We start from the raw sequence: 6,584 nt of genomic DNA, 5'->3' as shown, positions 1-6,584 counted from the left end.
TAAACTACTTCCTTTCAGCCTTCCCAGAAGCTACTTCAGCTGAACAGGCAGTGATGGAGGGTCCTTAAAGACAGTGTTCACAGTTTTGAAAAAGCAGCAAACAGCAGCACTCAGAACATTTAAGAAATGACTGATCAGATTTTATGGTGCTTAGGAGAGAAAATATCTGAGTATTCATATGTAAATCTCAGATATTCACCAGAATGTTACTTTTTAAGCACTGCCATATTTTTCTTTGCAAGTGCATATGGAGTAAATAGCTGGAGGTAATGTTCCCTCTAGAGACTCAGAAATTTGTTTTAATGTGAAACAAAAATGTCAGAGTACTAAAGCTCTCAGGCTTTTTCTTCCTTTGTAAGGAAAGTCCTCAAGGGAACATGGATAGAAAAATTCATTCTGAAGAGATTAACAAAACCATTAAGTAAATTAACAAATCAGAATGTTGTCCTTTTTTGTTTGCTTAATTCTAACATTAATAACTTAACATGGTAAATGTTTAACAGAGAAGAGCCTTCTTTTTTTGTCACACACAAACATAGATAAGTTCATGTGATTAGAAGACTTTTGCTTAAATTTAAGAGCCTCTGAAAGAAGTTCACCATAGTTGCTCATGAGTCAAATTTGATCAACACCTCGTTTGGATATAGAAAGACAGTGTTTTTGAAATTTAGTATATTGTGTGTGCATATACACTATATACATAGATAAATTTAACTGTATTCATATCTCTGCATGTGTACATTTTCTTTTTTTGTTTTATATGTATATGTGTATGCATGCAGGGTCAGATCTCTTTTTAAGTTTCTGATAGGCCAGATAAATTAAAATCACCACTGGAAGTAGGAAAATAGGTGGTATTCTTAGTTTGCTTTCCCACAAAGGATAAATTTCACACTTTGGACAAACCTACAATGTCCAGATAATATTTATCCAAATCTTTCAATCTTCACTTTGAATTTAATGTGAAAAAAAACCCCAAACAAAACAAAACAACCCACTAACAAACCCCAAACTTCTTTCTGAAACTAACACCATAAATAGAAACTATATAAGCAATGTCCTGCAAATGCTTCAAATCTGGATCTGAAAGAGTCATTATAACACGGAAAAAACTACATCTGTCTTTCAGGAGTCTCTCCACTACTGTGATGGGTCAAATGTCATTGTTGATTTGCGGAAAACAGACTCTACAACTCAGAGAGTTATAAAGCAGGTATGTTTTACTCCAGCCGGTGTGCAAGGGGATTTCTCCACAAAGCTTGCACACCCACCGCACATTTTACCAAAAACTTATAGAGTGTGGATATACATATTCATTGGATTACATAACACAAACATACATATGCATGAGTAAGGCTGGGTTAGTTCTAGAGGCTGGTGTCAGCAGTTTATGTTATCTTTGCGTCTGCGCATTTCCTCCTGGGAGGCGTCTTCAGGGGTCTTTGGGAGGAAGGCTCGTAGTCTTTCTCACCTTGTACTTTTCCCCGGAGCATGGGCAGATTCTCTTGGCCAATTTCTTGAATAACAAGAGTGTTTTTCAGCTAGTTTATACATTCTATCTTATCTAAAAGTACCAGTGTATCAATTTCTACCATCTATCTTATTCATTACCAAGACTAAACTAGTTAGAGCGCATCTGCTTTCCAAGGACAAGAAACATTTTTGCCGAACATAGTAATTCTTGGTAAGTTTCCACAGCAAACTGCTTTGTTTTGATGAACACAGTAGCAGTAGCCCTTGGTAAGCTTCCACAGAACAGTCAGGGCAAGCAGGATTATTAAGCAATATTCAGAAATCATTATAAGTTTTTATAATTAAATAAGTTGCAAAGCAGGTGATCATTTCCTTGTATCATCGTTCCTAATATAGAAAAGATTTGGCAACTGGTAAAACCTGAGGTAACTAGTGGCAGGCTAGTCTCTGATGCTGGCTAGCAGAGCCTGTCCTCACACCCCTGAGAAGCTTTCTGCCACCCACGCCCAATAAGCCCAAACCCCATCTGTCCTTCTCCAATATGCCCCAAACCACACCAACCCTCTTTTCTCTGGGGAGAGGTAAGTGACACTTCTGTAGCAATTATGACTTTCCATCACATTGGTGATCAAGGTCATGAGGTTATCTTCAGGGAGGAAGTATCACTAGATGCCTAAGCACACTTTGATGCAGCTGAAAGATCTCCACAAACAGTGTGCCATTGTTTTAGGCAGTCAAATTGACTCAGCGATACTCAGAGGCATGAATAACAATAATGAACAGCTGGGTGCTGGTTTAAGGACTCCCATCATACAGACCATCCTGTGTGTCTTACTACAGCTGTCTCTCAGACCATGAGGAAAACAGTGAAGGACCCCCCTGAACACACTGGCAGAGCAGGCAGCCGTCCTTGGTCCACTCCCCATGCCTCACAATGCCACAGAATCTGTGATGTTAGGAAATAACAGCAATCATAAAAAAAAGCCTGGGAAGTAGAATTACATGTCTTGAAAGTAAGCTTGCTACTATTTCTGGGAAAAAATTCCACTCCACATTTTGCTCACCTGATACGTTTCTCATGTTCACAGTATTTACCAGTAAAATACTTTGAACATATGCAGAAAGTCCCCAGGAAACAGGTTCCTCCATTTCGGCAGCAGTTCCTGTTCAGCTCACAGGCTATAGTCAGAAATAAGAAGTTATTGCAGGAAATTTGTTGAGCAAATAAGGCATCCCCTTTAGCTGCAGATGGCTGGGCCACTGGTTTAAGCCTGATGCTTTTAAAATTTGCTTTGTTTGCCTGTTGCAGAGGATCCACACAGTTACCCTGACTTGTTAGCAGATTCAAAAGGTCAAAGACTAAATTAAGCAGCATCCTCATAAGTGTTAATTAGTCCTTCAATAATAGATACAACTGCATTCAGGCTTTTGTTTTTGTTTCTGCGAGTAATCAGAGATTAAAGTTTGTAGACGCACTTGGTCGAGGATCTGACCTTTCATATGTTTTTTTTAAAACATAGCAAGATTTACTTTCTTTGATTCAGTTTTCTGGCTACCAAGTCTGTAAAAGATATGCAAACCCTGGTGTCCAAACAGGCAATAACAACTCTCAATTAAACTATTCCTGGGCTAGGTGGGTCTGGATTCTTAATAAAAAGGAGTCAGTAGGAAGGTGGCAAAAGAAAAGAACTCTCTTTACTTGTGTGTATTTGCAGAGATATTTTGGAAGATGCTTTCAGATATCAAAGAGAGACAAGTGTCATATATATCTAGTGAACAGGCCCTGAATATAACTGCAGTTGAAGCTGGTAACACACATCTTATGTCAAGCATAAAAGTATCAGTTCCTTATACTCTCCATGGGAGCTGGGGGAAATGTTAGGAAATGTAAAAGGAAATAGCTTCCTCTGAATCAGGGCAATAGCTTTCAGCATGGATCCCTTCATATTCCCATGGTAAATAAAGTGCTCCGACTTTGTTAATAGCATCGAGAGCAGGCCAAGGGAGGCATCTCTATTACTGCTGTTTTCTTTTTTGATTTAGAAATTTAGAACTAAAAATTTAGAATTTTAGAAATTCTCTCCTCCAAGTGAGGGGAAGAATTCACAGGTGGTAATAACCAGTGCTGCTGATGCATGTCCCAAGGCACTGACTTGGGGGGTCTGACATTGGCCTTCTGGGCCCTGTGTATGAAATAGTGAGTTATTCTTTATGTGCCGGCTTCTTGAGCTTGGAACTGGAACTGCCCACACATCTCAAAATTGAGAGTGTGAAGTGAAAAGTGTTTTTCTGATCACATACCATCCAGTGTTTAATTGGCCATACAGCCTGTAGTTGTGGTATCACCTCTGAAGGGGTGAGGATTTGGCACAGGATTCTGAACTTGCCTGTACATCTGCTTCTATTTTTTAAAGAAAATCATCAGCCCTTTCTTGCTTCCTGCACCAATTAACAAAAATAATGAAATGATCATATGACACTTCTTATTTCTCCATAGGACCAACATATTTCAGGTACTTCGAAGGATATTTTAACAGGCATTTGTGATGTCTTCAGGAGCGCAGAAAAGTACATTTGTGTTCACAAAAGGACTTGCTAACTGAGTTGCCCATGGCTGCCTGCATACTTAACTGGGCTTCACAGGTTCAAGGACTCCCTGCTATTTGCTAAAGAAACCATGCTGTCGTGTAAAGGTCCTTTGCATGGAGTCGGCATGTTTTTCATTAACATGTAGGGCTATTGTTTGTTTGTTTTTAATATAGCTATCAGTATGTACCACTGCCTTTTGTGCATTTGATTGTGCATTTAAAAGATGGAAACAGAAAGTATCCTCTGGAAAACAGACTATTATATGACCTTCATGACCTTTCCCCCCTCTAGAAACACCTTCACAGTGGACATGAAAATCAACTATATACTCATGCAGTGAAAAATCTCCCATGTGTTAACCCAGTGAAAGGCAAGACATTAGAAGGGTTTCTCCTTTTCCTCTTGGAACTGAGGTTTTTAATTTCCTTAAAATTGTTTAAAGATGTGCTGTGATTTTCCTGGTTTGGGGAATAGTTACAGTTTTCACATTCGCACCCTTTAAACATATAAATTAAAAAAGGACAGTGGCATTCTTGGGAAAAACTGAAACACAGAATTAACATATAACACTGTTATCTGAAAAGCAGATTCATGCCCGGTGTGCAATAAACCAATCTTGACATGCTCAAGAGAGATATTCTATTTATTCAGGCCTGGGTACTCGGTGGACTTTTCCACAAATCAAGTACATCAACAGTAGGTTTTCATGCTCCTTTTATACACAAAAATCAGAAGTTCGTACTTTTCCATAACTCACCTGTTAGATTCTAACTGGTTAGTAATGAACATACAATTATAATATGGCTTACCAATGTTTCTAATACTACTCATGCTCAGGGAAAGGGTCTTAACCTGGGCAGGGGTCTTTTTGACCTGTGGGTGTGTTTTTCAGTATTATAATGAAGACAGTTCACTTTCAGGACACTCAAAGTTAGTTTTGTTGCCAAGCCAACTGATTAATCACTTTGTCATGTTGTCAAATAACTCATTCTCAGCACAATTCTATACATTGTCTTTATGGTCCAGGATGTTCTAATTATTTTCTAAGATATGGAGAACAAAGCCTATTCTTTATAAATTTCAATGTCTCACCTGACCAATCTTATTATCTCCAGGTGTGCAGTAACTATAGCTACTAGCATAATCATTAACCATGAAATTTAGTAAATATGAAGTATACTATATCAACACTACTTACAAAAATTGACAGCATAAAATTATTTCTTGTGAAAGTAATGTCAAAGCTGTAATTTTAGAAAATGATAGAGAAGCTGATGTGTGTTTTATGTTAGCTATTTCTCTTTCTGCTTCACATTTAAATACAGTGTTATCACATGGGTTCAGGAGGTGGTGGAATAGTAAAATAAAAAACACAGGAATGTTTGAAATAGTGTTTTTGATCAGGGCATATACTGTGTGTCCTGAACAGGCAACAGATAGACCCTATAACTGGATCCTGCTCACTCTGAAACTCCACGTGGATGTCCTGCATCCTTCATCACACAACAAAGCCTGGCTTATTGAAGAAGCCAAAGAGAGTAACATTGCAGAAATTCCTAAACCTACTGTTACTTAAATTCAGTCTCAAAAGCACCCTCTAAGACTTAGTTAAAAGTTTTAGAAGGCAGGCATTCTTGCAGTGCTGAATGGCTGAATGCACCGGGGATAGTTCCACCTAACATGCATGCCAAAAGACAAAAGCACACTTATTATAGACAATAAAAGAAATGAATATTCATGTAATTTCCGAGAAGTACACACCTATTTCCAGAGAATCTAATACATTGCACAAGCATACTAAAATTTGGGGAAGGGTCCTCGAAGGATTTCCACAGGTGTCTGCTGGTTTCTCTGCCCTCCCTGGGATATACCCATCACAGCTGCAAAAATTATGTCCTTGGGCGCATTCTCCTCTGAGGCCTTTTACAGCAATTAGCACCAACTGCTTGCAGGCATCAACTAGCAGGCATCACTACAAACTTGGGGGCAATGTCACTCACAAGAGTAATCCCATTCATGCATAAAGATGTCTGAAAGCTGAGACTATAAGACAGTTATTTTAGTGCTAGTTATTAACAGGAGGAGGAGGGAACATTTAGTATTTTCTTTGCTTCATAGAACCACCACCCATTAGAAAAATCCCAAGAAATGAAGGTTATGCCTTACCAGTTTCAAACTGGAGCACTTGTAATGGTAGTGACACACTTAAAGAAATCTGCAATGCAAATATGAATTCACAAAAAACTTATTAAATTATAGCATGAAGTAATGAAACATAACTATATGATTTTGGAACATACAGCAGGAAGGGAAGTAAACCATTGTCTAGGTACAACACAAGTGTTATGGGAGAAGCGATCCCCCCCCATCTTAACTAATTACTAGAAAAGGAAGTGTGAAAAGTACAAAATACAAGAATTTATTAAACAAAATTGATAGATATATTTTTTCCTGTTAAGCAGTTAACAAACATTTTAATGACTGCACTTTTATTTTTTAAAAAATATTTTTTCTTACCTAAA

The sequence above is a fragment of the Strix aluco genome, chromosome Z (genome assembly GCF_031877795.1).
Source record: "Strix aluco isolate bStrAlu1 chromosome Z, bStrAlu1.hap1, whole genome shotgun sequence".
Classification (NCBI taxonomy): Eukaryota; Metazoa; Chordata; class Aves; order Strigiformes; family Strigidae; genus Strix; species Strix aluco.
Note: the sequence above shows the minus strand (reverse complement) of the source record.